This window comes from Agrilus planipennis, unplaced genomic scaffold, assembly GCF_000699045.2.
Source record: "Agrilus planipennis isolate EAB-ADULT unplaced genomic scaffold, Apla_2.0 scaffold302, whole genome shotgun sequence".
Classification (NCBI taxonomy): Eukaryota; Metazoa; Arthropoda; class Insecta; order Coleoptera; family Buprestidae; genus Agrilus; species Agrilus planipennis.
In genome coordinates, this window is record NW_020439071.1 from 242349 (window position 1) to 266818 (window position 24470).

The 24470-nt window shown below is 34.8% G+C and overlaps 1 long non-coding RNA gene across 1 annotated transcript; it reads right to left on the bottom strand.

The window, feature by feature from the left end:
• Positions 1-12: 12 nt before the first annotated feature.
• Positions 13-24050, bottom strand: LOC108742715. Its single transcript, XR_003231622.1, has 4 exons — positions 23844-24050; positions 5786-5889; positions 374-436; positions 13-221 (listed from the first exon to the last, which is right to left on the bottom strand). It is a non-coding gene; the product is annotated as an uncharacterized LOC108742715 (long non-coding RNA).
• Between the last annotated feature and the right edge of the window lie 420 nt (positions 24051-24470).

The window sequence follows — 24470 nt, forward strand, 5'->3', positions numbered from 1 at the left end:
ACTGAAGTTTTTTTTTTTCAATAAATCCCTTTTGTATATGCATTTTTAAAAAAATTATCGTATGCTTCAATGGTGGTCCTTTTTTCTGCAGTAGATTTGTGAAAAACGGTTTCGGTGCAATGGTTTACTTGAATACGTAACATCATTTCCAGAAAATTTGATCCGTGACCAACCCCAGAATTCCTCTAAGCCTCTTCGTAGTACAGGATGTATCGAAACCACTAAACAAACAACAAACAACAATTATAAGTAAATAGATAACATAAAAATGGCTAATTTACAATAAGCAATAATGCATTACAAGTTAAAATTATAACATGAGAAATATATATGTATATGTTCCCATATAAGTAATTGAAAAATATGTACTAACCATTGTGTTCACATCTTCTTCCTTCTTATATGACTGTTCCAAAAAAAGAAGAACAGAAAGCATCTGTAACAAACATAATAACATTTCAAAAAACTTTTGCTTGTGTAAGTATGAACAAAACGACACCAAAACCCTCCCCATAATTTCTTTAGATTAGGGCTCTTTCTGATACCACATTTCTAAACTCCTGTCTTATCTCCGTAACAAGAAAATGCTAGTCTTTAGTTTATTTATTTATAAAACAGCCACTGCGTTGAAGCAAACTGCAGCTGATCCCGTATTGACGCAGTCCCAGTTTGCTTTCAGCTACTGTTCTTCTAATTATTTATCGAATCGAGGGAAGTATTTTCCACCTACTACTTAATAATAATATAAACTCAATTAAAACGCTATTAAAATAATGTTGTCGAGAAAATTTTATCGGAAAAACAGAAAAAGCATATCGTTAAACACATATTTATCACAACAGTGATATATTTTTCTTAAAAACGACTCCACCCTGAACTATTCTTTGTTTAATCTCTCTTGCGTTTTACCATCCAGGGTTATCTGACTCCCAAAATCCCAAAAATCAGCGACATGTTTGTATATCGTCTCCTACTTTGACAATAGTTCGAACCCTACTATTACATCCCTTAGGTACTGTTATTAATTTTCATACCATACCCTTCTATTCAAAGCTCTTCCGTTCCTTTTTAAAGCTAACTCTAATTCCTCCTTGCTAGATGCTATTATACTTAATCTTTTGTACCTGTATGTGTAACCCTAAGGTTATTGTGTCCTTAATAATTTTAATTACATCATCAAATAACTTTAATAAAAAGAAGTCACTTCTATGCTCGCGAACGGTTAAATTAGAAATTCGAAAAAGGTTGTTAAAGGTGTATGTTTGGAGCACGGCGTTGTACGGGTGCGAAACATGGACAGTGGGAGCGGCGGAAAAGAAAAGGTTAGAAGCGTTCGAAATGTGGTGTTATAGGCGGATGATGAGGATATCGTGGGTAGAAAAGGTTAGAAATGAAGAGGTATTGGAAAGAATAGGAGAACAGAGGACTCTGTGGAAGTCAATAAAAAATAGGCGAGATAGGTTGGTAGGACACCTTCTTAGGCATGAAGGTCTAGTCAGAGACATATTAGAGGAAGAAACAGGAGTTAGGAAGGGTAGAGGTAGACCTAGATTAGATTACTGTTCGCAAATAGTTAAGGATGTGGGATGTTCTAGTTTTAGGGAAATGCGAAGTTTAGCTCAGGATAGGAAAGAGTGGAGGTACGTATCCAACCAGTCTTAGGACTGATGACCTTATGATGATGACATCAAATAACTAATAAAATAACTATGGCACATAGATATATAAAATATTGTGGAATGCCCGATCCAGCCCTAACTAAAACAAGTCACTAGAGATAAGTTAAATTTTACCTGTTGTCTAGGAAGAATAAAACAGCAATATAAATGAACGGGAAAAATTATTCTACTACATAGAACAAGTTACAGCCGGCATTTTTATTTATTACTGTACGTAAAAGCCCAGCCGCATACCTGTTACTCATTTTTTTTTAAGGTTCTCCAAGCTAAACTACATTAATGTAATTTAGTATTCACGTAATGCAAATGTAAAACCGACTAATTCCTATTACGTTTTTAAATGTTCAAGACTTTATCTAGAGGGTAAAATACATGCAAAATTTTCTTTATTTATAATAAATAAGCAGTACTCATCGGGTTTTCAAGGGTAAACAAACAGTTATCCTAAACAAACCAACTTTTGAGACAAATTGAATTTTGAATTTCCCCTTTTCCTCTAACTAATTTCCATTAGAAATTTTGAATGAAACATATTTCAAAATTCCAACAAAAAAAGTGTAATTTGTAAAAGTTTCGTGAGCATTCTGCCTTACGTATATAAAGAGGTACCCGATAATATGTGTGTTTGTTAGACTAATTAAAATTAATAAATGTTCTGTACATGGAAGTCCTTTTTTAGAAAATTAAATATTACATGAAACTGAGATAACAGCGGATCAATTAATGTTGTCCCAGTTGAAAAGGCGAAGGTATTTTCAAATTAGTTTTAAATCATTAATGACAATTAAATTGTCGTTTCGAGAAAGTAAATTTGGCGAAAACGCGTTAAAATATTTAAATAACAAAAGCTCAGGACTGATTGTGCTGATGTAGCGGTAGCGTGGCATGGAAATAATTTAAAACGTCCCGGTTATCATCGTCAGTTATTCGATAAATTCTCCGTCAGTTGCAATCTGATAATACACTTAACGAAATTGTTTACTGATGGGTATTCTCAGCGGGATGCAACATAGAAACGGAGGGGCTGTTTACTTTCCATTACCGTCTTTCGTCTTTCTACCTCTCGTACTCGTTCTTATAAAAGATCAAAATTTATGTTGGCATCATCGCTAATTCCGCCGCGTCCTTTTCAATCAGTTCTGTATTGGGATAACAAATACTCCTCGTTTTTGTTCTATCCTTTTCCCTTACAATACAACATCCTTCACAAATCTGCACAGCAGCTTTTCTTATTCTAAGATTAACAAGTGTTCTAAAATTAGATCGATATCTCTAGAGAAATAGACTCCCTAATAATTATAAATAATTGTTTGCAATAAAGGGAAAAAAGTTTGTAGGTGAGAGCAAGGGGTGGTGAAAGCGTAAGAGGTAATTAGAAGAAAGCAACGTAACAAGCCAACCGTATCTAACATAGCCTAAACCAGCATAGCAAAAAGTCCTTTTTGGGCTGACTATTGTCTGGAATGCAAATAAACTTTTCGTTATGTTAGACTACTTTAGCATTTAATTCACATGCCTCGCGTGTACAATGCCCAGGTGTAAAATCAATAATTAATTAATAACGATCGTATTACGTTAAAAGCCCTGCAATAGCAGAAACTGATAGATCCCGATCGGTGTTGGCATCAAAGCCTTTCTTCGCACAACTCGTTACAAATTGTTTTGATGGATAGCACGACAGCATGCGATATCGTGTGTCGATCAGAAAAGGAACTAGTCGATGCAGACAACTTTCTGAAAGCAATTTTCTTCAGAGAACATTACAACTATTACCTTGCACACAATCGTTCCTTTCAAAATTAACTTTACAGTTTGTATGCAAGGAGCAAACATTTCTGAAAAATTTGGAATTTCTAATACGGTTAGACAACGTTAATTATTTCGCTGCAAAATGACTTCTTCAAATAGATGTGTAGTCTAGACCCTCAGTAGTATGCAACTTTCATTCCCTATAACTCAACCATTATATGGTGAATGAAACACGTAGAATTCCATCATCATCATCATCATCATAAGGTCGTCAGTCCTAAAATTAGCTGACACCCACCTCAGCTCTTTTCTGTCAGCTAATCTTCGCATTTCCTTAAGTTTATCCCTAGGTTTATATCTTCTCCTCTTAGTTCATGTTACTGCTTCTAATATGTCTCTTCATGCCTGAGAAGGTGTCCTACCAACCTATCTCGTCTATTCATTATTGACTTCCACAGCGCCCACTGTTCTCCTGCTTTTTCTTGTATCTTTAATCTTTTTCGAATTTCTAGAAGTGTCTTCTTTTGTTATCTTCTCTTTTATATCTCTACTGCTTCATCCATCCTAAGTTATCTGACTTCCTAGATACTGAAAATCAGCCACATCTTCCAATTTTTCGTCTCCTATCTATATATTCATTTTTCCTCTACTCTTTCTTCCCTTGCATACCAATATTTTTGTTCCAGTTTTATTTATTTTCATACAATACTGTTTAGTCAACACCGCTTTCATATAATCTCTATCTTTTTTTTGCTAAATGCTAATACTAACATTGAGATTATGCGGAAGATGAAAAATCCAAACCTCTCCAAACTTAGAAAATTGAATCTTATTATCGTGGTAGATGATTATTAGACATATACAAAAGCAAAAATCTTAATACCGTACAAATTATTGATGATTGATTTGATCGTCAAAGTTAAAGTTAAAGTTGATTAACAAATGATACTACTATTTTGTCGATTTACATTAATTTTGTGTTGTATTAAAACTTATGCTCCAATAGCCATTTTTTTTAGACGATCAAACTTTAAGTGTCTAAACAAAATGGTTCTTATTTCTTATTTTTATTGTGCAATTTGGCACTCGTAGTATTATTAGGTACCAAAACTGCAAGATTTTGAGATCAATTTTGTTCATCAACACAATCAATAAAAGAAAAATTTGAAACGAGTTTCGGTTTTTAATTAACTCTTTCTGCATCTTTTAAATCTTTTCCATTTTCTTGAACTGTTGGTTGATTATTTGCAGGAAATGGGGCTGAAGCTTGTAAAGTGCTTAAGCAGCGACATAATTTGTGAACAACAAAGTAACAATCACAACTACAACGACGTTGCTCACCTACTTACTTATATACATAGGTACGTGGTACACGTACACATATGTGTATGAAACAGGAGAGTAATTTGTAAAAGCGTGTGAGTAGCAATTTGTCTGGCAAGTAGATCCCACCTCCGCGTTTCTCCCTAAGGGACTGAGAATTATGCATTTCCCCGCACACACATCACCAAGCGTTCAGGGGCGTCGTTATCAAGTTTAATGTAATTTCGAAAATGGGAAAATGTAAATTGTATTCACCGTCGTTAGACTTTGTTTTAAATTTTCTATTATTATGAATTTCCAGGACAACAAAAATCATTAAGAATTTATTAAGACACTGTGAGGAAAATGATTTATGTACCTTTAGAAATTTATGTATCATTTCCTTACAAATACGATTTTAATTTTACAATTGGCACCTACATCCTTAACTAGCCTTAATTTATTAATTTATCTATGACTGATAAAAAGAATAATTAAAATGACTAAGATAACAGAAAAAAATAACAACTTAACTCAAGATATTGGTATTTTAGTTTACTTAAGTGTATGAATCGGTAATTCAAGTCCAAAACATCTATAAAAAATATAAAGACGCTTAGTAATAATCAATTTACTTGTTTTAACTTTTACCCTAAAGACGACGCCCCTGCGTACGAGAAACGTACGTCTAAGCGTATGTATATTTGAAAAAATGGGAGTATAAAACAACCCTATCGAAACAACGAAAATTCTTCCCTTAAGACCAAGTTTAAAAGTATGTAATGTAATATTGCATTGGTTGATTGTTTAAATAACTTTTTGAACGGTATTTAATTAATGATTTGGGACGTTGATGGTTCGTAATTAACAGAAAACCTGTCAGAACGAAGGCGTGAACAGCACAACTAATGTCGAGTACACGGTTATCCGGTACCCGGCAAAATCTATCCGGTGCATCCCTGGTTTACAAGCCACTCCGGTTCATCTTATTGAAATAGACATTCATGGAGAAATTTTATTCACTCAAAACAAAAAATTAAGTTTCTTTTTCTTACATGAAATCCAATTCAGGAATCTGGACTTGCACCGCATCAATTCGACTCCTGCTGACGGTTGATTCTAGGCATCTAGTGGACATCTTCCAATTTAAATAGAACATCTGCAACAAAAGGATAACTGTGTCTAATGTTCTTTTTATTCACTGATTTATTGTGATTCATTTATTTTTACATTTGTAATCACGTTTCGTCTGTTTTCTAACATTAACTATAATCATTAGAAAAATTTGTCTTCGTTTTTATTATAAATAAAATAATAAACGTATGCAGCGGTATATTCTGTTGTTTTACTGATTTACACCCTACCCCTCCCTTTCATTCCTAGGAGGGTAACCACATCCCTCGTGGATAGGGCACCCTTTCCATGAGAGGAGGGCTCCTCTCTCCACAAGGGGAGGGTGCCCTCTCCCTTCGTGAAAAAGGGTGCTTATGAATGTGAGTACCCTCATAAGTACCCACTTTTATCCATTCCCTCTTTCTTATGCATCTTTCCACATTCACTCTTCCATTTACCCCTCTTGAAAGAGGGTGCTTATGAGAGAGAGTACATTCATATGCGCCCTCATTCATTCATCCACTCTCTCTTTCTCTCTGTTTCATTCCTCCTTCCATATACACATTCATTTTCTCTTTTACTTTGATATCAGTTGTTTTATTTTAGGTAATCTCTAATTTTGAGGAAAATTCTAAAGTTATTTTCCCGTTTAGAGTCAGATAATAGGCGGTAATGCATTTCAAATATTCACTCGCTCAAAACTCATACCGCATATTTAATCGCATCTGTATAGCCGTTCCAAAACAAATAGAACCTTCATTAAATAAAACAAAACACGATAGTAATAGAAGAGAAAATTTACAGTGTATCAGACCATTAAACCACCAGTGTAAATATGATTGGTTCAGTTTCGATTCAAAATCGATTTGTAATTCCACACAGTTTAAGTCGGCGAAGGTAATTTATTTAATGCGGTCAGATATAAATTGCGAGTAGTGTAGAACTTTGTCATTTGTCATGACAATTCACGAACGAGAACCATAAAGATCCAGTTGCATCGATATCGAGACCTAATCTAGTCGAATTTCATTACCATTATTGGCTCAAATGGACAGGCAGAAAGTTTGCCAATAGAAAATTAATGACGCTAAATTTTACATCCAACAATTTCAAGTGTAGCTAACCCCCGCCGTTCCATTGAAAATCAATTGATAAAACTGCACGAGAATCGACTGACGGAAGTGTATAATCATTCAGCAGTTTCAATAACTGAATTATAAATTGGAAAAACTTCTGTGCTGAAATATGTAATTGCGGTAATTGGAGTAGCTACGGAAATAGCAAAAAGAGCTATCTGTTTTACTATTTCTATTATGTATATAGCTAATAACACCCCGATAAAGATACCAGCTGCAGAGAAAATCGGAATAACATTTAAACGAAATATATGTATAAAGAATTCCCATCTGCGTGTGTCTCTCGCCATGGCACTTCAATATTTTTTTCTTGTGATTATCACGCCAGAAAAACTATTACATTTCTTTCTATTTTACTTGCTTGTAATCGTTTTTCTTTTCCAAATGTGGTTCACAACTCTTTTGTAGAATTTCATATGATAAGAAGGTTCGTGTAATGCTGTACATTCCACCTATTCAATTTCAGTTTCCATTTTCATCTACATGGACGCCCCATGTATAAAAAAGGCACTTTTTCTCTACAAAACACGCTTTGGGCAGTTACTATTATTGTTTCGTTTTTATTAGCTAGCTCTACAACGTAACTAAGTTACTATTTAATCTATGCATCGAAGAAGCGATCAACATCATTTAAGACGGCAGAACTGTAGGCATAGATATACAGTAGCAAAAAAATGTTGGTAATACTGCCATCGGGATCGGACCACTCAGTCCAGAAATAGGGCCCACCCTGTGGCTTCAGAAAAACACTAAAAAAACCAAAAAGCAAATTCCGCGAATAGGGTCGGCTCTGACGAGGATCAGGAGCGTCATTATTTAATAGCACTTCCGTCGAAAACTTGCCCCATTCATTGTGCTTCGAACGAGCCCATTTTGGTACGGATAGGACGTACATCTGAGGAGCTATGGATTTTTAATCGCGGGCATGTTTGCGAGCGCACTGATCCTAAAACTGACGTTTTGCGAGCTGTAGCTGGAAAACGGTACGACCTACCGGAAAAATTCTTACACAGGCGGATGCCCCGTCTCAGTGCGAACGATATGGACCGTATACGGTCGCATTCGGTGTTGATAAAAAATTCAAAATTTTTGAAAAATTTTAATTTTTTTTTCTTCGAAATTGAATTTTTCCTGTACACTTAGGTACGGGCCAACCGTTGGTGAAAGAATTTTTGCGCTATCTTCAATAGTTCGCCAGATAGGTTCTCCTAAATATTTAATTCTCGATTTCTAAGACAACACTTTGCCACAACTTCCGACAGCCATAACTCCGAAACGGAACCTCGTAGGTGGGCGCTTTTGCTCTCGACACAGAGCACAGTAGCCCTAGAAAATTTTAATGGTACCCCCATTGCGATCGGACCACTCAGTCCGGAAACAGGGCCCATCCTGTGGCCTCAGAAAAACACTTAAAAGAAGAAAAAGCAAATTCCGCGAATTGGGTCGCCTCTGACGCGGACCAGGAGTGTCACAATTTAATAGTGCTTCCGTCGAAAACTTGCCGCATTCATTGCGCTTCGAACGAGCCCATTTTGGTACGGATCGGACGTACATCTGGGGAGCTATGGATTTTTAATCGCGGCCATGTTTGCGAGCGCTCTGGTCCTAAAACTGACGTTTTGCGAGCTGTAGCTGGAAAACGGTACGACCTACCGGAAAAATTCTTTCACTGACGGATGCCCCGTCGCAGTGCGAACGTTTTGAGCCGTATACGGTCGCATTCGGTGGTGATAAAAAATTCAAAATTTTTGAAAATTTTTAATTTTTTTTTTCTTCGAAATTGAATTTTTCCTGTACAATTAGGTACGGGCCAACCGATGGTGAAAGAATTTTTGCGCTATCTTCAATAGTTCGCCAGATATGTTCTCCTAAATATTTCATTCTCGATTTCGAAGACAACATTTTGCCACAAGTTCCGACAGCCATAACTCCGAAACGGAAGCTCGTAGGTGGGCGCTTTTGCTCTCGGCACAGAGCACAGTAGCCCTAGAAAATTTTGATGGTAGCCCCATTGTGATCGGACCACCCAGTCCGGAAACAGGGCCCATCTTGTGGCCTCAGAAAAACACTATAAAGAACAAAAAGCAAATTCCGCGAATTGGGTCGCCCCTGACGCGGACCAGGAGTGTCACAATTTAATAGTGCTTCCGTCGAAAACTTTCCGCATTCATTGCGCTTCGAACGAGCTTATTTTGGTACGGATAGGACGTACATCTGGGGAGCTATGGATTTTTTAAAGTGCGAACGATATGGGAGTTAGGAGGAGTAGAGGTAGACCTAGATTAAATTGCTATTCACAAATAGTTAATGATGTGGGATGTTCTAGTTTTAGGGAGATGTGAAAATTAGTTTATGATTAAGTGTGGGGATGCGTGTCCAACCAGTCTTAGGACTGACGACCTTATGATGATGATTAGTTATGATCAGGACTCATATTTTGTTGTTAATAAATTAAGCAATATTTCACGTTATTGATTCTCAAATTTTTAAACTTAAAAAATTTATAACAGGAACTATTTGGTAGGCCTTTTTGTGACATACCTACTATATTCCGACGCCAATACACAATTATTTAATATTGTTTAATGAATAAAACATTAACTACAATACATTAAACAAAAGTGCCAAACGTAAATTTTACTACTTAAAATCCAACATTAATGCTTAGTGACCCACAATATATTGGATCATATTTCATACCATCCAGTCCGTTTATATTTTCCAATAACATCAAAAATTCATGTCTACCTCGTAACGCAAGCGACGAGTAACCAGAAATGATCTGAGTCCGAAATTTAGTTGAGACATAATAGAAACGACCGTTCGTGAATAACGTCCCAAGTTGAGTACTTGCAGCTTCCAGGGTATGTAATCGACAGAGGATTTTAATTAAGTGCCAGATATCTGAGTACCGCCAAAAGTTCATATATCCGAGGTTGATATATTCCGATCTGAATTTAACTGCTCGTAGAATGTAATGCGAAATATTCACAGCAGTGCGTGTAAGATCGTGGAATGCTGCATGATCAAGTTATAGATAGCTACGTCGAATATGTAGGTAATTTGCATTCCGAAAATTGCAGACGCCTGTTATTGTCTTGTTAAAAATATAAACTTATTATACGTATGAATAAATAAATCAGATAATTTAGTAGAAATTAAACAAAGATAACGCAGGGTTGAATCACCTTTAACAAAAAGGAGATCGCTTCTGTGCTCCCGAATAGTCAATTTAGAAAATTTAAAAAATTGTTGAAGGTGTACGTCTACGAGTGCGAAATGTGGACGGTGGGCGGAAAGGAATAGGTGGACGTATTAAAAAGGGTAGGAGAACAGAGGCTATATAGAAGTCAATAAGAAATACTCAAGGTATAATTATATACTATTATAATACTACAATTTTTTAGGCAGAAAGGACAGTTAGAAACATATTAAAAGCAGAAACAGGAGTTAAGAGGAGTATAGAAGGTCCTAGATTAGATGACTGTTCACAAATAGTTGAGCGTGTCGAATGTTCTAGTACTAGGAGGAGTAGAGATGCGGGTACTCAGAAAAATGGTTTATGAAAAATTACTATAACGTTGTAGAAGTCGTTTTGTAGAAAATGCAACTTAAATTTGTAGTAAGGTTAACTAACGGTAAACTTAAATTTGACTATAAAACTGTAGGGGTAAATTGTAGGAAAAATATCGACAGGGACTCAGACAAATTCCTTACAAACATTTACAACAACAACTGAGAATTTGATGAGAAAATGTAGTAAGATTAAATAAATTTTGTAGAAAATATAAAGACAAAATGTAGCAATTTCTATTAAATGTTTATTTGTTTGTTTCAGTTGTAAACAAATATGCTACAATTTTGTTTAATTTTTTTTTTAATTATTATATAGAGATATGCTACAATGAAAAGTAATTTTTAAGAGGAATTTGCAGTACATATTCTTTAACGTTGTAGTAGAGAGACAAACAGTTTGTAGGAAAAAAAGTAATTACAATATTATATTAATTTTCACTACAACTTGTTTCTGTCCCTATATTCGCTACTACATGTAATGAAAAGTTCTACAATTGTAGAAATTTGTTCTATAGTTTTCTCTGAGTGTGTCCAACCAATTTCAGGACTGAGAAGCTTATGTTGATGATGATGATGATACAAGTAGCAACATTTTTTTAAAAATATTTTCGGATAAGTGAAAGTCTGTTGTACATATAGCATTTATTATTAGAGATGACGATTCTTCCCGAAATAGGTCAATTGTTTTGAATCGATTAGATACCCACTGTACTTAACTGGGTTCTTATCCAATTTCAAAGTTAGAAAAGTTCATCCTTTATTTTGTCGAAATGTTTTGTTAAAGATCGTGCAGTCAGTCGCGTTGGCTTTGTGGAAAGAAACTTTTCTTCGTACGTCTTGGTTTACTTTAAACAAAAAGGAAATTCCTTTTCGGTTCGATCGTTAGATGTAGAACTGGTAGCGTTCAAAAAAGGACGTGCACAGCGATCTAATACACTCTGGAAGGATTATTTCCGGCAACTTCTCAACGAGATCTGACGAATCCTTTCCTTTGACTGCGTACAACTGCAACTGAAGGACATTTCGTAGGATTCGATTGTAATAAGATGGAACCACAACTCGAAGGAACGTGATTACACAAGGTGCCTTATCGCCAACCCTATTCCTCGCATCGCACACTTTTACAAGATATACCTTTACATGTATGTGCTTACGTATAAACCCAAATACAAGTAAATTCAACCGAATTAAACACATCTTCGAAAATACGATAGAAAGGTTTAGTTTTTTATACTTCGTTAACTAAAGAATTTGTTCTTGTCTTCTTAACGTTCATATAAGTAATTAACCAATTTATTCCTTCAGATTTTTCTTTTCTAACACCTTTCCCAATTTTCGTAAAAATGACAATGTATCAACCTCCATTTATTTAAGGAACCGCCGGCCTGGAGAATTATAAATAACGCCGAGACAACAATAAGGAAATAAATTCTTGTTCCTTTGTTGTTTGAAGCAATGAATTCACTCCAGAGAATTCGCGATCGCGAGATGCGCTAGGTGCATCCGATACCCATTGTAAATATGAGACACGTAGTAACATAATTCACATCCAACGAAATTTCATGTACCTACTTCCATTCAAGCCATTTCAATGTTCTACCAAAAGATTACGTATAGAAACAGTAGCGCCCTTAAAATTATTAACGCTTTCCTATTAAATACCTTGATAAGCACGCAATATTAACAGAAACTGTCCAATGTCTAAACGATAGTTATTGAAAAGAAGCAGATAGTAAACAAAACACTGCAGTAACGGGAGACTGTGTATCTTTTTAGTCGTGGTACTGTACTTCGTTTACTTTTTGTAGCGATGTGACCTTCAGTTTGACCGGCGCAAAGTAGAAAAGAACAGCACTAGGCCAGAGAAGGAACGAGACAACTCTCGGCCAAACTCTTAACCGGTGAGGAGCGTATAATCCGTACAGTACTGCACGGAAAAACTGACCATTTTATCCACTACAATTGCATTGCTCAAATGTGCTGTTATTGGTACCATTTACTACTGAAAATATCAACGAGAAGTTTATTTATATTTGAAGACATATTAAAGGCTTTAACGCTTGTTATCGACTCGCACTACTATTCATGATTGAACAAAACTTTTGGCAGGTACTGTATGAAAAAGTATGTTTGATGAACGAACAAGAGTCGAGAGTATAATGAGCTTTTTTCTCCCTACCTACGATTTTGCCAGCGCGCATCCAAGACATTGAAAGGGGCACATCGCTACTATTGTAGAACAAACAGAATAGCTCAAAACCTCAACGCCAAAACAAGACACTGTAGCTGACCGCCAAAGTTTTTCCAATCTTCATATATCGTTACTATTATTAAATATATACGAGATCAGTTAGGTTTAAAAAGATCCATCTAAAACCGTGTTATGTTTTTTGATGCATGGAACACCTAAAGCTTCAATATATCTTCTACTGCTTGCACTTGAGCAATATGTGAGCTACTTTGTGTATAAAGCACACCGTTGCATACATTAACTCCCGCGGCAACTATATCGTAATAAGGCTAAGCTAATATTGAAGACGTTTACGGGAAATTTGAAGTATTAGAACACACGAACGCAGTAAAAAAGAAATAGCAGGAAATGTCTGTTGATAGTTTTTGGGAGCGAAGTTTTAAAAGTAAAATTACAACAACAAAACGACGTCGTCGTTTCATTTTACTCCGTCTACAGCAATTTTGCTGACAGATTTTGCATATAATACGTTGACATATCTATACATATGTATATGCTTGCGTGTGTATGTGTATAATGTAACATCTCGCTGACATTATCAACGTACGCCGGATCAGATGGAATGCAAAATTGCTTTGTAATGTGCACTCCTCTGATTCCTCTCAAGCACACCAAAACGACGAATTACAATGGAATTAGTTTGTTGCGCTCGAATTCCTAGGACTGAAAACAAGGTACCGTATTGTTGTTTTCAAGGATTTTATGAGTTTACTCGCGCCAGAGAACGATCGTTATGCTTGCTATATACAAGTCCACAATTTCTGTCTTTTCTAAGTTAATGTTCCTTATTAAAGTTTAATTTTCAAAAATCTGTTGAAACTGAAGGCAATAGACAAAAATGTTGCTCATTTTTATCTTGAGAATACCATCTGATATACTGGCGACACTAGGAGATTTTCTAAAGTTATGGGGAATTGTATCCTACATGAAATGTTGAGGATTCGATAGTGATAATCTTAGTTTTGCAGATATAGTCTCGGTTTTGGTCTTTGACTTTTTTACTCATTTGATCTCATATGTTTTTTGAAGTGAAACTTCTTTACGCACGGTAGGGTAAGTTCGTTTCATGCGAGTCTGTCCCTATGTATGCTTAGATCTTTAAAACTACGCAACGGATTTTAATGCGGTTTTTTTTTATAGATAGAGTAATTCAAGAGGAAGGTTTACATGTATAATACATGGATAATATAGTAGAGAAANCTTTTGATGATGTTGGTTGCGGTTAAGTAGTATCTAATACAAAACTCTAAATAAAGCAATCAAAGAACTGGACTCTTCATTTATGCTGATTGATCATTTATGCATACATCACTGTATAGTATAAAACAAAGTCACTTCCCGCTGTCTGTCCCTATGTATACTTAGATCTTTAAAACTACCCAACGGATTTTAATCCGGTTTTTTTAATAGATAGAGTGATTCAAGAGGAAGGTTTATATGTATAATACATGGATAATATAGTAGAGAAACACTGATAATTTTAGAGGTTTGTAATCTGACGTAAATAGACACATTTTTCTGCGCTTACATTGCAAGCGCTGGCTGAACCCTACGAGATAGATCAAAATAATATACTGCAGTATTGTACACCTTAAAAAGGTCTACAAAAAATGGTATTTATCTATCTCTTAGGATAATCGACAATAACCATTTCTAATCCTTTATTTTTTAGGAGAAATAATGGCTTATTTACGAAGCGATTTTAAGTAATACAGCATTAATCCTTATCCAATTAAGTACTTTTAAATACATTGTGCATTTAATATAGATCAATATGGCCCTTTACAGCATGTAATTTAAATAAATATTTTCGAAGATATTACAGACTTAAAATGCAGGGACATTGCGGCGGTACCGGCCGGTTTGTATTGTCTAATAAAATGCTCTGATTGCTGTATATAAAGACATTCTATAGTATATTTACTATCAGTATTGCACCCGTGCGAAGCATAGTGTACAAATAATACCATTAAATCAATTCCTCAACCCCTATCCCGGTATTTTTTGTGTGCTTGAAGAAGTTTCACTTCAGTAGCGTGTTCTATAATTACACGTTGTATTTTTTTTATAATTATTCTAATAATTTTCTGTCATGAAACATGACTTTTTATAAGAGTTTGAAACACTAAAAATGTTTTGTTCCAAGAAAAGAATATTTAAAGTTGCTTCAAAAAGTAACTCATAAATCCACCGAAAGCAATATTTTTTCGTTTAGTTTTCGGTTGTGATCTTGCACTTGCTAGTATAAAGGCAGTCTTGGTGTTGTTCTTGGTTTTGCATTTTAGCGAGAAATGCAAGGACTTATTCAAAAGCAATTGCATTTAGAGTTGTCGTTACCTACTGCTTACCAGAAAGTAGCTCGCGTGCTGTAATCGAAAGCAAACAAAACGGTTTTCTAATTTTCTCACATGATTTATTTCAGTCCAACACGTTAAGGAGGCGAAACAAATAAAACTTGTCACGCTTAAATCGTACCTCCTTGGTGCCATTCTCGACTCATTAAAGCCAGACTAATAACAGGCTTTCAAGAACAAACGTTCGCTTTAACACAAAAATGTCAACAATTCGTCTCGAAAATGCACGAACTCTATAAATATTTAAACGAAGTTTTGTTTGATTGTTTCGATTAGATTGATGTCATTAATAGATTACAGCGTAATAGAGGTAGGTAATTTAAAATGACTAAAGAATACTTAGCAATCGTCACTAATAATGTAAGTACTATTCTAGAAAATATCACAAACGGCGCGGTAAACGCCATCTGTAGTACGATACTACATTTTAGGATTACGTATGCTCCAACAAGGTTTATTTAAATATATGGATATCCACTTGTTGAAACGAATCCTGGCGTAGCTAACCCAACGTGGTAGGCACGTTACCATAATCGAATAAAATAATTCGAAGTGGTCTGTATTCTGTCGAAACTGCCAGACGCGGATCGCGATTTAGATCTTTTTGGATCTCATCAGCGCGTCGCAGGCAGCTCCGACAGAACACAGACCAACTTTTATCTGCTCTTCTAACAGCGCGTTTTAGAAAATACCACAAACGGCGCGGTAAACGCCATCTGTAGTACGATGCTACATTTTAGGATTACGTTTGCTCCAACAAGGTCCACTTGTGTGGATATCTACTTATTGACACGAATCCCGGCGTAGCTAACCTTAACGTGACAGGCACGTTATCATAATCGAATAAAATAATTCGAGCTGTCGGAGCTGTCTGCGACGCGCTGATGAGATCCAAAAAGAACGAAATCGCGATCCGCGTCTGGCAGTTTCGACAGAACACAGACCACTTCGAATTATTTAATTCGATTATGGTAACGTGCCTATCACGTTGAGGTTAGCTACGCCGGGATTCGTTTCAGCAAGTAGATATCCATATATTTAAATGGACCTTGTTGGAGCATACGTAATTCGAAAATGTAGCATCGTACTACAGATGGCGTTTACCGCGCCGTTTGTGGTATTTTCTAAAACGCACTGTTAAGACAGCAGGTAAAAGTTGGTCTGTGTTCTGTCGGAGCTGCCTGCGACGCGCTGATGAGATCCAAAGAGATCGAAATCGCGATCCGCGTCTGGCAGTTTCGACAGAATACAGACCACTTCGAATTATTTTATAAGTACTATTCGTTTTAAAGGGATAAAACAATATCAAACAAATTATCGACTTTCATGTAACTTTAAACCTTCAACAAAAACGGAAACGAAACATCTACTTCCTCTTCCAACTTTTCAATTTGCGATGATGCTACGATTAACTGCCATAGAAACATGCCGCATTGCATTAAGAGGTGAGATCAGGTTAAATAAGAAATAAATTAAAAATAACAGATGAAGCCGTGTGGTGACCGACTAAATATTAAATTCCAAAAAGCGTTTTCTGTTTTAAAAAAGGGTTTTTAATTACTCTCTACTGCCAACTCTGATTCAATTACGGAAAACGTCTCTTAGAAGTTTTATATTCGTTTGAAGTCTGCTAATGGTTTTTTGCCGCAGGAAGTCTTTTAATAAATTTTTAAAAGTTCCGATTCTGTTTAAAGCATTCAGAAAATAAATTCTACAAAAACTCCTAATTAATAAATACTAATACCATTGAAGTTGTTTATATTAGAGAACCGAAATTATGTGATATTAAAACGTCATTACTTTTCCCAACAGGACTCAATAAAATACAGGACTATTACTGTAGTTATTATAAAAAATAATTGTCTTCTTTTTGAGTTCTTTTTTGTGAAAAACCAAGAGAAGTTAAAAATAAAACTCTTTCAACAAAGTTAATAAATTTGTTCGCTTACTATCAGCAGTATTCTAAGTCTTGGTATTTGATATACCTACAACACTATATATAAAAAAAAAGCATTATCACTATTTGAAAAAAGGAACTACAAGAATTCTCTAGGAGTAAGTGTTCTTTTTTCCTAGTCCAGATAAAACATGGTTGAAATTTGAAATATAGAGACAAACTAATTTTTTTCTTGATAATTTTTACTTCTTAAAAGGTCAATTTATGCATTAGACAAGGGGTAGATTTGCGAGTTTTCATAACTCTCACAACTATCAGTAAAGTCATGACAAGCTCCCATGTATGACAGACAGACAATTATTGTGTTGGTAATTAGAAAACTATGTGCTTAGAAGAGTTATATAAAAACCTATCAAATTAAAAAAGTAAGACCATTACTGGGACAAATCCTGCTTTGCTCGTTACTAATTTTAATTGCTAAATATTAATAGTTTATTTAAATACGTTAGTATTAATATTATAAAGTTAATCCCAAAGCTCCTATTTCAACTTGTCGGCGTTATCCAAAAGAACATCCCGATTATCGCCCGAACGAAGACCCTAGAGAACCGATGTTTATAACCCTCGTCGTAATTCATACATTTTGAACGTTCTAGAACAGGAATTATCAGGATAGCTTTCGGAACTAATAAATTATTGGCAGGGTGTTTTGTGTTCAACTGAAAATGGCACAATCCTTTGTTTTATCAAAGTCTGCTTTCGTAAGCATATTCGGAAAAAGCCATTGTGTGGGAAATGCGTTCTCACAAAGAACAAGTCATCATTCATTAAGCTCAAACGGTGATATTAAAACCCAGACGTTACCAATGTTCTTTTTAAAGCACCTTCAGGTAAATTGCATTTTATTTTAAAACCGTTAGTAGCTTCCAAATACTGTAAAATAAGAACTCTGAACGTAGTTTTTGGAAAATAGCTTATACTGTACAACTATAGCAATTAAAAAAAGATTTTATTTAAGCGTTTATTTAAATCGCCCAAATAGATAAAGATATATATAATATAACAATCTTGGAAAAACTTTAATAAATCGACTAAACTTTATTTACGGATAAATTGATTTCATAATATTTCACAGCAAATTTCCCTAACTTACTCTAATATATAGTACCTAGAAGGGGCTTCTAACTGTTAAAAATCTAGACGCATTTTATCTATGATCCTATAACCAAAAATTGACACATACATAAATACATCCAAAGCAATTATTAGCAAATATGGACTAAATCTAGTAAATAATTATAAAGCAACCACTTTACGATAATGCACCAAAAAATTACCCTCTGTATTCTGAATGCCATGATTGTATCAACTTATAGTACACTTTCTGAATAAACTTCTGTTTTTAGTCATAGAGCGCGGAAGCATGCAGTTAATAGACAATTACATTTTGTTTTATTTGACAAAGTTAGTTGAACACTTTCTCCATTAATTGCAGGAAGCTGTGTGGCTATTTATCCTCTTAGCCACCCCTTCACGCCCTGGCATGGATCCGAAAGTGTGATCAAGTTAAATCGTGTTGAAGTTGGCAGAAAACTTTCAAATACTATAAATAAAAACTTGGAACACGCTCGAGTTGTACATCCTGAAGTGGAAATTTTCAACTCTAAGAGATCAGAACTTTCAAATGAAAGGGTTCGTTTTGTAAAGTGTTTTTGTAGGTATGTGAATTAAAACGTCGTTTTCTTAAAACATGAAAACTTTGTTAGATTTAGCGAAACAGAAGGAACAAATGAAATTTGCAAGAACTTGTTGGTTTAAAATTAACATGCAAATTGGTTCATAAACTTAAAAAGACTAATTATTCACAAGTTTTAAAAACTGTTATCAAGTAAGTACTAATCTACAACATTATTTTTGCAAAAAGTACTTGTATTTTACTTTTCCTTCAACGAGGTGGTCGTTAAGTGCTAACGGTTGAAGTGGGGCCCGCAGTGCATAATCTAAATGGATTAAGATCAGGGCTGCCTCTCGGCCACGCATTGGGGGATATGAATGCTAAAACAATGTCTTCCAACCATCAGTTATTGAAGTTTTCATTGAGTAAAGACACCGAGCCTTGCTGGAAAATCCAACGCAATCATTGAAATGTAGAAAATGCATAATAATAACTACTAAATGAGTCGCTACCTGTTCACAAAGCAAATCTCAATCAGAGATGTTTGGAGGACAATGTTTAGGCATTTTTTCCTCTTTAATAACTGATCAAGCGACAACCTTGATCTCAATCCCTTAGATTACGCACTTTGGATCAAGCATCACTACAATAAACGACGGTTAGCAACCACCTCTTTGAAGAACACCATCAAGGATGCTGTCAAATAATCGGGTACCGATAGATTTGTGAATCAGTAGATGAGTGACTAAGAAAAATTCATCTCCAAGCAAACAGCGTACTGCGTATAGTGCTAATAACTTTTTATAAAAATTACCTACGAAAAATGTAAAACGATAAATATACAGACGTTATTGTCATTATAATGAGCATTCACGTCTCTCTTCCATTGCTGGCGTCGTCAAGCGTTCAACAGCATGTACAACTCCTTGCTGGATAAATTAGAAATGAGATCTTCCATCCCGCTTGCTGTTCATTTCTGGCGCAGCCATTAGAATTTCGTAGTGCTAAATAAATAGAATGCTCTTTCGATTTCAGTATCACGAGCATCGATTTTGTCTTTGATAAAGCAATTTACGCAGTCGGCAGCAGCTTTTGTAAACACTGAACTTATTTCCTTATTGGACAGACGGAACTGGCTAAAGATAATGTCATAGTACATTCACAGTTTCCTATACAGTCGTGTTGAATATAATGTGTGTATATCAATCATTTACAAGAATATAAATAGGTGAAATTAAATTCACGATGTACCAACATGAGTTTTAAGAAGAACTTAAAGACAGTAAAGAGAACAAACCATCTGACAATAAAGTTTGAAAGTATGAAAGCACATCATTGTAATCTTTTTACAAATCGTCACCCTCACTCAATGATGAACCTATCATACTCAAACAGAGAACTCTATAACTAAAGAGGACGTCTGCATTCTCAATTTCATCAAGGAGCGTTATCACACGATCCCTAAGAAGAAAATAAAACTATTCGACGAGTAAAAGTGAAATAGATATGCTAAACTATTTTATGTGTACGTGGACGTAAAACAAAATTACTATTAAGTATCCTAATTTGTTAAATTGCTTAGATTACAATAATTGGACGCTGCTACCCTACAGCCAAGTATCTAGCAATTGATTGCAGTTAATTACATGAACACTCTAATCAATATAAACTACTATTTCAAACCACAATATGTAAATTACAATTTTGGTCTTATTAATTACCGTATACTAGATATATAATCCAGCTGTTGCAGAACCATTGTATTAATGTAATTAGTTCCTATTAAAATTAATTTGTATTACACGTGTTCTCCCTTTTATAGCTGTTTATGTACCAATAATGAGTGAAATGAATTGGGATGTACTAAAACAAAACATACATTTAAAGCCTAATAAATATCTTGCAACTTTCAATCATTTTACGAGCGCTTTTTTATAAATAATAACCGATAGTACCTATTTGACACAGGGGTCCAAAATCGTTGGCACCATGAAATTTTTCGTACTTTTTTTACACAATTATCACTCCTCAAAGCTTACTAAATACCTTCGATTTTTCAATAATTTTACAAGCGCCTTTTTTTGTTTAAATTATTCTAAATACTTATTAACTTATTTTAAAGACAGTACAACTGTAGGGACAGATATACAGGGTCAATAGATTAGTATGCTTAGATTTGCAGATGATATAGCAGTATTAGCATCTAGCAAGGAGGACTTGGAGATAGCTTTAAATAAAATGGAAGCGGTACTGACAGATCAGTACTGTATGAAAGCATATAAAAGTAAAACTAAAATACTGGTGTGTAAGGGAAGAATAAGTAGGGAAAGAGCGAATATAAAGATAGAAGACGAAAAATTAGAAGAAGTGGCTGATTTTAGATATCTAGGAAGTCAGATAAGACAGGACGGAAGGAGTGGTAGGGATATAAAGCAGAGGATAGCGCAGGGTCGTGTCGCCTTTAATAAAAAGAAGTCACTTCTATGCTCGCGAACGGTTAATTTAGAAATTCGAAAAAGATTGTTAAAGGTGTATGTTTGGAACACGAACTGTACGGGTGCGAAATATGGACAGGGTGCGCGGTGGAAAAGAAAGGTTAGAAGCGTTCGAAATGTGGTGTTACAGGCGAATGATGAGGATACCGTGGATAGAGAAGGTTAGAAATGAAGAGATATTAGAAATAATAAGAGAATAGAGGACTCTATAGACTCAGATAGGTTGGTAGGACACCTTCTCAGGCATAAAGGTCTAGTCAGAGACATATTAGAGGCAGAAACAGGAGTTAGGAGAAGTAGGGGTAGACCTAGGTTAGATTACTGTTCACAAATAGTTAAGGATGCGGATTGTTCTAGTTTTAGGGAAATGCGAAGATTAGCTCAAGATAGGAAAGAGTGGAGGTGCGTGTCCAACCAGTCTTAGGACTGACGACCTTATGATGATGATATTGATTAACTTATTTTAGGCAAAATAATGCTTTGCTGGAAAATGCCTACTTTACACCACACTGGAACATGATCCTTTTTTACATAATTATCACTTCTCAAACAAAAGATTCCAGGAAAATGCAGGCTTGGTGTTAGTAATGAAGTTGATTGAATTCGTTTATCAAAAATACCCTAAAGCTACGAGAATGGAATAGATTATAAGCATGCGATGTGGAGAAATACAAACGTGGAATTGAATTGATTGTAGTGAGGCATTCCGTCACGTCAAAGTGAAGTTTATTTTATAAAGTTCGAAAGCACAGCGTATAGGTTGTGCATTGCTGCTCAGTTAACGCGTAATAAATTTCTTTAAGCACACCTAAAAGACGACAATTCAATTTAACATTCAGAATATTATTGAGTGAAAGTCGGTTTTCGCAATTGAAGGGAAAGGAAATCGACGGAAAGTCTTACTACCTACGACGACGACGGCGACGAGGTCGACGTCGTAGAACCGATGCGAAAATTATTGGATTCGTTTTCTCATTTCGGTCGAGATTTCCATCTGGCATGGATAGAATTGAAATTCCAGCCGTAAAATCTGATTCAGAGTGCGAAATTTTAAATTAAGATAGCGCAGGCACAGACTTTAAACGGTAAATATGAGGCCGTTTTATTGGATATTCTCCGAAAATAATAATGGGCACGAGAGTTATTCGTCAATAACAGATCAAATTACTTTTCCGAATCAGCGATAAGAACTTGATTGAACTTACGGAACATTTCATTCATTCTTTAAAATAAAACGTTTCTCTTAAATATTAGGGTAGGAGAACATAATTCGCTAGTATTTGTTCTTAAAAACAATAAAGGCCTGCAAGCTTTTGTAACAGTTATAAGTACCGATTCAATGATTTTTCTTCTTTCCAAGCAGGTAGCATCATATGTTTTTAAGTGCACTTGAAGACTACTTACAAAGACTTTTCCCAGTGTATCTACACTTTGTAATATTAAAGTTAAGATTATACTTTAATAAGTTTCTCCGCTACTTCACCGCAGTATATTTCAAATTGTAGTTTATTTAAACAAAAGTTATAAATTCTCAATAAAAGTCATAACTTTAAAATGCCTTAAACTTAAACACCAACATGATTGAAAGACATGAGTGTTAATTCCGAAATATTGAAGATTTTTTTACAATAATTCAAAAATTCACAATTTTTAAGTAGATATAAATTATTTCATAATTTTGTGTTAAATTATATTTCATCTTCTTTAGGATTTACTGAATACAGACAATTATTAACGTTATTGTTAGGTACAACGTTACAATTTGCTTTAAAATATACCATAAAAATCTTTTTGCTTTATATCATCGAAGCAACAAGTTTCCATAACTTACAATTCGATGATAGACAGGTCACCAACCATAATAGGGTAAATATCAAAATATTACTTAACGTTTTTAACTTGTTGGTTACATACACTTTGTAAATATTTATTGATTACCATAAAAATGCCTTTTATTGAGGCAACACAAGTTGTTGTAAATGTTACTATTTTTAGGTATATGTATAAAGGAAAGTATGCGAAACATATGAACCTCTTCAGTTTTTTTCGCGTTCTGTTATTTCCTTTTATTTATAAGAAAAGGTTCTCGTTTGTTCGAATCATTTTCGTGTTTATTTGAAATCAGCTGGAAATTGTTTTCACCGGCGAAGCGAAAATAAAAGGAATGTAAATAAAGGGTGGATAGTCGTTTATATCACGAAAAGGAAAGACAGATAAACGAAATGTTGTCGATATTTCAGATACATTCTCGAGAAGTTCGGTTGAGATAATTCAAAAATGTTTCCTACAGCAGTTAGACTTGTAAGGGTGTGTATGGTACTTTATTTTTTAACACACCCCTGCACACCTCAAGCACATACATCATCATAAATTAGAAAAAATAAAAATCAAAAAAAGTACTCGTATTATAAATGAAATTTTTCATGTAGATGTTTTAATTGCTTTTATTAATGAATAGGTAATTGATACAGGGGTAGTTATTTTTTCGCATGATCTGGATGTGCTATAACTCCTTAAAAATAATTATAAATTTCATTTCCCACAAACCATTCAGAAACCCTGTTTCTTTGTAAAGAATACGAAAATTACAGTAATTATTATTATTATATGACTCACCTAATCAATACGTAATTTTCTCTGCGATCCTTTGTGACGATTTTCCTTTTAAAACACAAATCCAGGATGATAATGACTACAACCAGTATACCAACTAAATTTGCGAAACTAAGCGATTGTTTACCCCGTTAGTCGTTCACTAAAATCGACTAAAACACAATTTTATTAATGCAAAACGACAATGACATCGCCCGTTCCACACGTCGTAACACGATAAGACAATAAGACAACCTAATTAGATTAATACATCTGCCTAGGCAGTTGATTAGTTTTGATGTCCTTGAGGCTATTCGAGCTTTGTGTTGGATGTGACCAATGAAATAATATTATTAGAATATTATTTCTCTTTATGAAAAATATATACCGGGGAACCTTAAAAAGTATTTTGAGGAAATAAACATTATACTGAATAAACATTGTAGGACAAACTATAAATCGAAATAAACAGGTAAAGTAAACAATAATTAGGTAGCTTAACTTGTTTATAGTTTATTTGCAGCTGAAGAATGCAACTTTTATCAATTTTGTCTTTAGTCCATTTTCCAACTGTCCAGCGAAACACGCCTGAAAAGCCGGTAAAGTGTACAACACATACGAGTATTTCGAATGAGAAATGAGGTTGAACCA